This window comes from Pleurodeles waltl, chromosome 4_1 (genome assembly GCF_031143425.1).
Source record: "Pleurodeles waltl isolate 20211129_DDA chromosome 4_1, aPleWal1.hap1.20221129, whole genome shotgun sequence".
NCBI classification, from domain to species: domain Eukaryota; kingdom Metazoa; phylum Chordata; class Amphibia; order Caudata; family Salamandridae; genus Pleurodeles; species Pleurodeles waltl.
Genome location: NC_090442.1, coordinates 34708605 through 34719797, shown reverse-complemented (window position 1 = coordinate 34719797; position 11193 = coordinate 34708605). Strand labels below are relative to the sequence as shown.

The following is an 11193-nucleotide window of genomic DNA, read 5'->3' as shown; positions in this document are numbered from 1 at the left end:
TTTTTGTTTATGTTATGTTTTATGTTAGATATTTCCTTTTGAACACAGTCTATGTGAAGGCAAGAGGATATGTTGTGTTTGGGTTCGGTGCGCGCTCTTCAGAATGTTTGTGTTCAGTGGATTCGGGAGATGACAATTTGCTGTTTCTCCGAGTTGCTGGACGCTAGGTCGCGCATTACCATTAAAGCTGTTTATAATACCTTTATTGTGGACCGAAACTTCTATTCACCACACAGACCAACTTTTTCTTTTCTTGACACCAAAGATCAGGGGAAAGCGCGAACGCAGTCCCCCACTACCAGAAATTCTGCAGTTGAGTATCCCGCATTTGGGGACATCGCAGGGGTCAGCACATCCGAAGTGCAATGGATGAGCCTCACCCTGGGAGAATCACCTAGGTGATCATGATATCTCCCCTGCCAGGTAAGTATGAGCTGGAAGGGCACAGGGCAAGGGGGGCCTGCTTGGCATCTCCCTGCAGAGCGAGGGTGGCATCCACAGAGGCATGGCCTGAGGTGGGGCAGAACATGGGTGTGGGGGCGCAAAGTGACCAGCCAAGGCCCCTCAGTCCCTTTGGGCATGGGGTTGCCTAGCCAAAGCTGCTTCCCACAAGCCTCGGCCGGCCAGCAAAATCTGCATGACCACGCCTTCCAGCAGAGCCAATCAGGGCTTTGCTTTCACTATCCTGTCCATTGCTGAGAATTGGGGCAAGCGTAGAGTAGAGCAAGCAAGAGTAGGTGGAAAGCAGGACCAGAAGCAGAGTTGGAGGCTTCTGAGCCTACAGAACTGCTGCTAAGCCCTACTCTAGGGCTAGTCAGCGCTTTTGTTGGCCAAGGCCAGGGAAAAGGCCTGTGTGGGGCCAGGGTTTCTCACCCTGAGCCCCTCACGCTTTCCCCGAACGCTCCCAAACGCGGCAGAACCCTCGCCGGGCCCAGGCCTGGGGGCCTGAACCAGAGGCTGAGCCTGGGAAGGCAAGGGTGAGGGCTACAGGCTGGCAGCCAGTCCACAGGCCCCGGGGCGCAGCTGAAAGGGACAGACCTGTCACCTATCCCGGGCCTACTTTCCTCTCTCTGGGTAGGCCCCCTGTGTGGGAGGCGGCAGCTATCCCAGCACTCCCCAGACTCCTAAATTTGCATGCCACTCCCCCTTGCCCAGCCCCATTTCCAGCTTCCTGCAGCCCCCAGAAGGAAGCTGGAACAATGGCTAAGTGTGCTGCAGACCAACTTTTTCTTTTCTTGACACCAAAGATCAGGGGAAAGCGCGAACGCAGTCCCCCACTACCAGAAATTCTGCAGTTGAGTATCCCGCATTTGGGGACATCGCAGGGGTCAGCACATCCGAAGTGCAATGGATGAGCCTCACCCTGGGAGAATCACCTTTTTTTTTTTTTTTTTTAAGTTTCAAAAACCTTTATTAAGTGCTTTAAGTAGGCGATACATAGGTTTTTAAAGAGTGGTACCTCTTCCCTTAGGAAGGGCAGTCCACTTCAACTTTGTTTCAAATCACATTTTAACAACACAGTCAGTTTACATATGAAATAAGTAGTAAAGGGGGTTTGGTTTCTTGGGGCAGTGTGGGGAGTTCAGTGGGAAGGAGGGGTTAGGGTTTACAGTTCTTCCTCCTTCTCACCCTCCTTGTTGTCCTTGTCTGTGTAGTCTCTCAGCAGGTTGAGTACCATTCGGCGGCACGCTTCCCTGCTCACCACCTCCCCGTTGGTCACCAGTCGGGTCCTGGCATACAGGAGGATGTCCTTTACGCAGCAGAGGATTCTCCAGCATCCTTGGATGGCCTCCACTGAGTGTGTCTTTGGAAACAGCCCATACAGCACAGAGTGGTGAGTGATGTTTGGGTATGGGATGTGGGCTTCCATTTCTTGTTTTAAGGCTCCCCGCAGTCTCTGGGCAAAAGGGCAGGCCCAGAACAGATTGTATGTAGTTTCCTCTGCAGGGCATCCCCTTGGGCATTCTCTGTGTGGGCACAGGCCCCTGCTGTGCATGAATGACCGGACTGGCAGTCCCCCTTTCACGGCCATCCATGCAATGTCTTTGTGTCTGTTGGTTAGGGATGGGGAGGATACATTTTCCCACACCCTTGTTGCTGTAGCAGGTGGCAGGTCACTCACTGGTTCTGTGGTGTCCATGGACCTGATTAGTCTGTGGATTGTCCTGGGCTTCCATAGGCTTGGTGTGACACAGTTCAGCCCAAATTCCACCACAAACTTCTCAATCTCCTTGTAGTACCAGGGGAGGTCCCAGTTGAACATTGTTGCATTCTCCCACTTATCCCATCCCAGTCTTCTCCATACTGGGAGCAGGAAGAAGCGGAAGACCGTGTAAGCTGAGTGGTCCTTGTTCTCGTTCGTCAGGGTTATTCGGACGCAGCCACACACAAAGAAGGCTCTGAGGATTGTCAGGATGTCAGGGACTGCCTTCCCTCCCTTGCGATGCTCCTTGTGCATGACTGTCCTTTTCACCCTGTCCATCTTTGAGTGCCAAACAAAGTGGAAAACCATGCTGTTCACAGCCCGTGCTACGTTGGCCAGGAGTGGCCAGGCCTGTGTCACATACTGCAGCACGGGCAGTGCGTCGTTCCTGAGCACCAGAGCCTTTCCTTCAATGCTCAGGTGTCTCAAGCTCCAAAAACCCAGTTTCTGCTTGACTTTGGCCAGGCGTACGTTCCAGCTTTTCGCCGCCGCTCCTGGTCCCCCAAACCAGAAACCGAGGATCTTTACCAGTCCTGCCTCAACGGGGAAAGGGAGAGGCTCGTTGCATAGGTCCCAGTGGCCGAAAAGCTTTGCCTGTGATTTGTCCACGTTGATCTTTGCTCCTGATGCTTTGCCAAAGTCCTTGCATGCCTCCAGCAGGGACTGGACCGATTTCCCATCCGTGCAGAAGAGGGTGACGTCGTCCATGTACAGCGAACACTTGACTTCTTTCTTTGCGTCTCCTGGTGTCGGGATCCCTCTGATGTTCGGGTTCTTCCTGATGTACTCCGCGAGTAGCTCTATAACCAAAACAAACAAAGAGGGCGAGAGCGGGCAGCCTTGTCTTACCCCAGACCTGATAGGAAAGGGGTCTGTTTTCCAACCATTTACCATGACTGAACTGAAAATGTCTGTATACATTATTCTAACATAATTGCAGAAGCGCTCCCCCAGTCCAAAACCCTGCAGCACCCTCTCCATGAACTCATGGGAGACGCTGTCGAAGGTCTTTTCCTGATCGAGACAGACCAGCGCAGCGTGGATATTCCGGTCTGTGATGTATTGGATCGTGTCCCTGATCAGTGCTAGGCTGTCCGCCACTCTGCGTCCTGGAACCCCACAGGTCTGGTCTGGGTGAACTAACTCTCCCATAGCGCTCTTGAGTCTATTCACCATTGTCTTTGCCAGGATCTTGTAGTCCACATTCAGGAGAGAGATGGGACGCCAGTTCTTGAGGTCACATCTCTCCCCCTTATGTTTATACAGGAGCGCGATCGTTCCTTCCCTTAATGTGTGGGGCATGACTCCCTCCTGCTCCATCTCCTCATACAGCTCCAGAAGGTCTGGTCCCACTAGGTCCCACAGTGAAGTGTAGAATTCAATTGGTAGACCATCACTGCCTGGTGTCTTTCCTGACTTGAAGGATTTAACTGCAAAGTGCAGCTCCTCCAGAGTGAGGGGTGCGTTGAGGACTTCCCTTGCTGGTGTGGAAACCTTTCTCGGGATACCTGCCAAAAACCTTTCTGCCTGATCCCCATCTGACCTCTTCTCTGAGTAGAGGTCCCCATAGAAATCTGTCACAGCCTTCCTAATGTCTTCCTTGGTGTCACACAAAATTCCCTCCCTGTTGCGCAGTTGAACCAGTGGGGTGTGCGCAGAGTGGACTTTCTTAAAGAAGAAGGAGTTGCATTTCTCCCCCTTTTCCAGGTTCTCCGCCTTAGAACGGAAGATGATCCTCCTGGATTCCTCATGAAAGTGCTCGCTCAGCTCTTTCTTGACTGCCTCCAGAGGGTTCATGACGTCCCATCCCCGGAGTTGGAGGTCGTGCAGTTCCTGCAGCTATTGCTGCAGTCTACTGAACTCCCTCTTCCTCCCCCTTGCTGCTTTCCTGCCCACGTTCTTAAAGAAATCCTGAATCCTGCCTTTCACCCATTCCCACCATTCCCCTATGGACTGGAAGGTGTCTTTCATGTCTTGCCACTCACTGTAAGTCCTCCTCAGCTCCTCCTGTACATCCTCTCTCCCCAGCAGAGAGCTATTCAGTTTCCAGGTGCCCGGACCTGTCAGGAACTTCCCTGTTAGTTCCCCCTGAAACCTGATAGCCCTGTGGTCAGAGAAATGCACTGTCACCATGGAGTGCTGACTGATCCTCACTGATCTAGAGGTGAAAACAAAGTCTATCCTGGAGCGCACAGATCCATCCGGGCGGCTCCAGGTGAAATTCCTGGCGTCCGCCCCCATTGATCCGATGACGTCCGTCAGGGAGGCCTCACCCACCATCTCCGCTAGGAGTTTCGCACCATCATCCATCCATCCTTCCTTAGCTCTGGTCCCACATCGACCACCACTCTCTAGTATACAGTTGAAATCCCCACCCATCATGATTGTTCTGGAGGTGACCAGCTGTGGTCTGAGGCGCTGGAACAGCTCCCGTCTCTCACCTATATCAGAAGGCGCATACACATTGATCAGTCTAACCGGTTCTCCTGCCCATGAGCCGTCAACGACAAGAGCCCTGCCGCCTTCCAGCTCGGTGACCGAGTCCACTGTGAAGCACCTCCCTCTGACTAAGGTAGCGACTCCTACAGACCTACTGCTGTTCCCCCCAGACCAAAAAGAAGGCCCAAATGCCCACTGCTGTTCTAGGTGGGTGTATGAAGCTGAAAAAGGGATGGAGCATTCCTGAATCATGTACACATCACATTCCTGGCTGGCAAGAAAGTTCAAGGTGCTAGCACATCTGCGCTTGTCTCTGATACTTCTCACATTTATGGAAAACAATGAAATAGCCATCTTAATTAGTGTTTAAGAGTTTAACTTAGGCTTAAATACTAACTATCAAGTCAGAGTAATTAGCTGTTATCACACAGTGACAAGTCTACTTACAGGGCTGGTCAGGCTCCTGGCGGGTCTCCGGCGCGGGGGCTGTTGTCTTGGCCACCGTTGCTTGGTGCTTCTCTGAGGCTGGCTTGCCCACGTGGCTGGTCTCTGGCTCTTCCTCCTCCATGGAGGCCTCTTCCTTCTCAGCTATTGCTGGCGATGGTGGTGGGGACGCTTCCATGACGCTGGCTAGCGCCCTCATCTCCTGCAGCACTCTGGTGACTTGCTCCAGTTGGTCATCTGGACCCTCATTCCCTGGTTGTTCTTCTTCTTCTGACTCCTCTGGATCGGAGTTGGGGTTGTGGTTGCTCAGGTGTTTCTTCCTGGTCTTCTTTGTTACTTGTGGGGGACTGTGCCTCCTTTTCCTGCGCTCCTGTTTTGTCCAGGGTTCTTCTTCCTGGTTCTCAGAGGCGAGTTGGGGAGCGTTGTCTGTTGGCATACTCTCAGGGATGGCAGGCATTCCTTCTTCTGTGCTCTGTGGCTCCAGGACTGGGGTGGAGCCTTGGTCAGGTTTGACTTGCTCCTGCCTGGGGCCTTTCCTCCTCCCAGTTTCCTTGGTCTTTCTGGGTGCTGGGACTGGAAGGCTGGCCACGGCAGCCTCCTCCTGTGCCTCTCTCCCAGGAGGTTTGGCCGCCTGGGCGTAGGACTTGGCTCTTTGCGGGCAGTCTTTGAAACGGTGGCCCACGGCACCGCAGAGGTTGCAGGGGGCTTCCTCTTTGCATGCCCTGGCTGTGTGTCCTTCTCTTTTGCAGTTCTTGCACACTTGCACTGTGCAATCTTTAGCGGTGTGGCCCGGTTTACTACACTTGTTGCACAGTCTGGGCTGCCCGGGGTAGTAGAGGTAGCCCGAGTCGCGCCCTAGGGAGAAGCTTGAAGGAGGGTGATGGATTCCATCCGGGGCGGCCGGGTCCTCTTTCAGCTTCACCATGACTGTCCATTTACCATCCCATATGCCATCACTGTCCAGGTTGCAGGAGGGTTCTCTCGTCACTGTGCAGTGTCGGCGTAGGAAGGTGGTCAGGTCCTTGATGTTGACATGTGGGTTGTAGACGTGCACGGTCATCCTCTTCACCTCCAACACGAGTTGGCACTCCAGGTGGAAGTCGGCGAAGGGTTTCTCGTCCCGTCTTGACCAGCACATCTGCCAGTATCTCCTGCAGATTGATTCCGACATGAACGTCAGCAGGTAAGTGCCTTTGGGTGCATCTGACATTATGCACCAAATCTCAGCTGCTGTGACCCCCATCTTGGTCACCAGCAACTCTGTGAAAGTCTTTCTGCTCAGCTCTGGTGTGGAGCCATCCGATTCCACCTTCCTCTGCATCTTCACCGTGTTGTGGAACCAGAGGTTCAGCGGTCTGCTCATCCTGTCCTTGCTGTTGCGGCGTGCCTTGGGAAGGGTCCTTCAGGGAGCTGCAGCAGGTAGGTACTCCTCAGGCCTGCTCCTGGTGGCTGGCAGTGGTTCCCTTCAGGCAGGCAGGGAAGCTTGGCAGGCAGGGGTTCCCCTCAGCAGGCAGGCAGGCAGGCAGGCAGGCCTCAGTATCCAGGCAGATCCAGCAGGCAAGGAAGGGTCTCCAGCAGGCAAGGAAGGGTCTCCAGCAGGCAGGTGAGAGTCCACAGCAGGCGGTTCCAGCAGGCAGGTGAAGATCCACAGCAGGCAGGCAGGTTTCAGCAGGCAGGTATCTTCAGCAGGATGCAGCTCCAGTAGTAGCACTTAAAAGTGCCCTTGTGTGCATATAGCACCAGGTAGCTTTTTGGCAGAACAGTGACCTCTAGTGGACACTAAAGGTACTGGCGGCACGGGGTGATCGTGGTGTCTCCCCTGCCAGATAAGTATGAGCTGGAAGGGCACAGGGCAAGGGGGGCCTGCTTGGCATCTCCCTGCAGAGCGAGGGTGGCATCCACAGAGGCATGGCCTGAGGTGGGGCAGAACATGGGCGTGGGGGCGCAAAGTGACCAGCCAAGGCCCCTCAGTCCCTTTGGGCATGGGGTTGCCTAGCCAAAGCTGCTTCCCACAAGCCTCGGCCGGCCAGCAAAATCTGCATGACCACGCCTTCCAGCAGAGCCAATCAGGGCTTTGCTTTCACTATCCTGTCCATTGCTGAGAATTGGGGCAAGCGTAGAGTAGAGCAAGCAAGCTGACAGGTGGGCTCACCAGGTGGAAAGCAGGACCAGAAGCAGAGCTGGAGGCTTCTGAGCCTACAGAACTGCTGCTAAGCCCTACTCTAGGGCTAGTCAGCGCTTTTGTTGGCCAAGGCCAGGGAAAAGGCCTGTGTGGGGCCAGGGTTTCTCGCCCTGAGCCCCTCACGCTTTCCCCAAACGCTCCCAAACGCGGCAGAACCCTCGCCGGGCCCAGGCCTGGGGGCCTCAACCAGAGGCTGAGCCTGGGAAGGCAAGGGTGAGGGCTACAGGCTGGCAGCCAGTCCACAGGCCCCGGGGCGCAGCTGAAAGGGACAGACCTGTCACCTATCCCGGGCCTACTTTCCTCTCTCTGGGTAGGCCCCCTGTGTGGGAGGCGGCAGCTATCCCAGCACTCCCCAGACTCCTAAATTTGCATGCCACTCCCCCTTGCCCAGCCCCATTTCCAGCTTCCTGCAGCCCCCAGAAGGAAGCTGGAACAATGGCTAAGTGTGCTGCAGACCAACTTTTTCTTTTCTTGACACCAAAGATCAGGGGAAAGCGCGAACGCAGTCCCCCACTACCAGAAATTCAGCAGTCAAGTATCCTGCATTTGGGGACATCGCAGGGGTCAGCACATCCGAAGTACAATGGATGAGCCCCACCCTGGGAGAATCACCTAGGTGACCATGATATCTCTCCTGCCAGGTAAGTATAAGCTGGAAGGGCACAGGGCAAGGGGGGCCTGCTTGGCATCTCCCTGCAGAGCGAGGGTGGCATCCACAGAGGCATGGCCTGAGGTGGGGCAGATCATGGGCGTGGGGGCGCAAAGTGACCAGCCAAGGCCCCTCAGTCCCTTTGGGCATGGGGTTGCCTAGCCAAAGCTGCTTCCCACAAGCCTCGGCCGGCCAGCAAAATCTGCATGACCACGCCTTCCAGCAGAGCCAATCAGGGCTTTGCTTTCACTATCCTTTCCATTGCTGAGAATTGGGGCAAGCGTAGAGTAGAGCAAGCAAGCTGACAGGTGGGCTCACCAGGTGGAAAGCAGGACCAGAAGCAGAGTTGGAGGCTTCTGAGCCTACAGAACTGCTGCTAAGCCCTACTCTAGGGCTAGTCAGCGCTTTTGTTGGCCAAGGCCAGGGAAAAGGCCTGTGTGGGTCCAGGGTTTCTCGCCCTGAGCCCCTCACGCTTTCCCCGAACGCTCCCAAACGCGGCAGAACCCTCGCCGGGCCCAGGCCTGGGGGCCTCAACCAGAGGCTGAGCCTGGGAAGGCAAGGGTGAGGGCTACAGGCTGGCAGCCAGTCCACAGGCCCCGGGGCGCAGCTGAAAGGGACAGACCTGTCACCTATCCCGGGCCTACTTTCCTCTCCCTGGGTAGGCCCCCTGTGTGGGAGGCGGCAGCTATCCCAGCACTCCCCAGACTCCTAAATTTGCATGCCACTCCCCCTTGCCTAGCCCCATTTCCAGCTTCCTGCAGCCCCCAGAAGGAAGCTGGAACAATGGCTAAGTGTGCTGCAGACTGTTGTGTTTGGGTTCGGTGCGCGCTCTTCAGAATGTTTGTGTTCAGTGGATTCGGGAGATGACAGTTTGCTGTTTCTCCGAGTTGCTGGACGCTAGGTCGCGCATTACCATTAAAGATGTTTATAATACCTTTATTGTGGACCGAAACTTCTATTCACCACAGTTTGGCGACGAGGACTTGGCGCGACCTAGGTCAGCAGCGGCAGGGTGTTTTATTGGAGAGGTGGATACGATCTACATTGCTGTTTCCCGAGGGAGAAGTGGGTGCACCTGCGCCATTGTTCACACCTCGATTTTCACTGGAGTGGCGAGGCAGCTTTGAGTGTGCTGCTTTGTGTTAGCGTGCTGTGAGCCAACGTCGTTACTGTCGTGCGGAGAGCCAGCGCTGATACTGCCATTGACATTGAAGTTTTTGGGTGGAGCACCAGAGCGGTTTTCCTAGTGTTCGGTCGGGTGTGTGAGCGGAGAGCCGGCACTGAGGAAGGAGTGTCACTACTTATTACACTACTGCTGTTCCTGTGTGTGAGCAGTGTTTTCTGGAGGAGCGGAACGGCTGGGGCTTTCAGTATGCGCAGGAGCCGGCGCTGATGTGACGTCTTCGTTTTTTTACATCCTGAACCTCTTGTGCAACCGGAACCTCTTGTGTAGGAAGTAGATTCTGAGGCTATATCCCGGAAGTGTTACTGCCTTGGTTCGTCTAAGTGTTAAAACAGGTGGAGGTGGGAGAACATTATTTTGGTTGTTCTGCTCGTTCCTAGAGGGACTCTGTGAAACTCCTGACTGCATTTAAGTGCCTCTACTGTGAGAACTTTTTACCTGCTTTTATGATGTTCAAGTAATGGCTACATAGCTTTTCTGTTTACTGCATTGTATCGTTTCTTTTGTGTTAATACGTATTTGACAATTGCTATGATGGCCAACTACTCCAATATTTCTCCACCACCTTTATTTCTACCTGTTCCAGGGGTGCCAGTCTTACCTTGGGAGGATTGGGTGGAAATGCTGGAGAATTACATTGTTGCCTTGGATGGTCAGGGTTATACTCCTCAAAGGAAAAAAGCCATCCTTTTGAGTACTCTGGGGTGTGAGGGTCAAAGGATTTTTAAATATCTTCCTCCTTGTATGGGGCCTAATGGACAGCCTATGGACGATATTTATATAGAAGCAATTAAGAGGTTGGAGAACAGGTTTTCAAAAGAAACTAATTTAGTTTTAGCTAGGTATAAGTTTTACACACAACCTCAAGATCATCATGAGTCTATTGATGATTTGGTGTCGCGGTTGAGGGAATTGTCTGTTAAATGCAAGTTTGGTACTATGACAGAAGAACTGATACGTGATCAACTCATTGTGCAGTGCCGCGATAAAAAAATTCAGGAGAGGCTATGGGCGGCTAAGAATCCCACGCTACAAGAAGCAATTGATTTGGCAAAAGTGATGGAGGAATCGAAACGCTGTATTAAGGAACTGGAAAGGAAAGAGAAAACTGTGGAAGTTATGGCTTTAACAAATGATTCTAAAATTTTGAGACCAGAAACGGGAACTGCAGCAAAGAAAAACATACTTGGTGGAAGTAAGGGGAGGGAGTGCTTTAGGTGTGGTAGTACTTTGCACTTGGGTGACTTCAAGAAATGTTTTGCCATCAATAAGGAGTGTCGCAAGTGTGGTCGCAGAGGACATTATGCCCGTGTGTGTAGAGAAAATACTCGGGGTACTAAGGAGTTTAAATCGAGCATAAATTTGGTTGAGGAAGGTGGTGAGTCTCCTTGTGAGGATAGAGTACTTGTGGTTGGACAAGACTCCAACGTGAAAGTGAGTGTGAGTGATCGTCGATGTTATAGACCGACAGCCTTGTTTTTAATTGGGGAGGTTCAACTAAACCTCATGGTGGACTCGGGTTCGTTGTACACCATAATTCCTGAGAGTCTTTTTAGACGTTTTTGGGGTAATGAAGAGTTATTACCTAAGGATATATCCCCGGGGGATATCAAGGGGTGGAAATTAGGTTGCTGGGTTACATGTTGAAGGAAATTCATTTTGGGGGTAGGAAAGTTCTTGGAAAAGTTTATGGGGGTCATTCTGACCTCGGCGGTAAAAGGCGCTTACCGCCGGTCAGAAGACCGCCATAACACCGCCGCGGCCGCGGAAAGCCGCCACGGTCATTCTGACCCACAACGGCCAAACCTCCAAAAATCTGACCTCCACTGCAGCCCGCCACATCAGCGGGCAGCGATAAACTGGAGATGACCAAACCTCCACCGTCACGCCAACAGAAAAACGCCCATGCCATTACGACCCACGAATCAACGCGGCGGGCTTTCCAACGCGGTATTCCATTGGCGGTACACACCGCCGCGGTCAAAATACACACACAGCACCAAAACACAGGCACATTGGACAATTACAAATACACACACCTGATACACATACACAACCCACTCCCACACAATCAATCAACTATAAAACACACC

General features: G+C 53.2%; 2 non-coding genes and 1 pseudogene across 2 annotated transcripts; all 3 read right to left on the bottom strand.

The window, feature by feature from the left end:
• Positions 1–267: 267 nt before the first annotated feature.
• On the bottom strand, positions 268–431 carry LOC138288674 (U1 spliceosomal RNA). The gene has a single exon (XR_011202528.1). It is a non-coding gene; the product is annotated as a U1 spliceosomal RNA (small nuclear RNA).
• An 818-nt stretch (positions 432–1249) lies between these two features.
• Positions 1250–1387, bottom strand: LOC138288617 (U1 spliceosomal RNA; annotated as a pseudogene).
• A 6366-nt stretch (positions 1388–7753) lies between these two features.
• LOC138288681 (U1 spliceosomal RNA) lies at positions 7754–7917 on the bottom strand. Its single transcript, XR_011202534.1, has one exon. It is a non-coding gene; the product is annotated as a U1 spliceosomal RNA (small nuclear RNA).
• Between the last annotated feature and the right edge of the window lie 3276 nt (positions 7918–11193).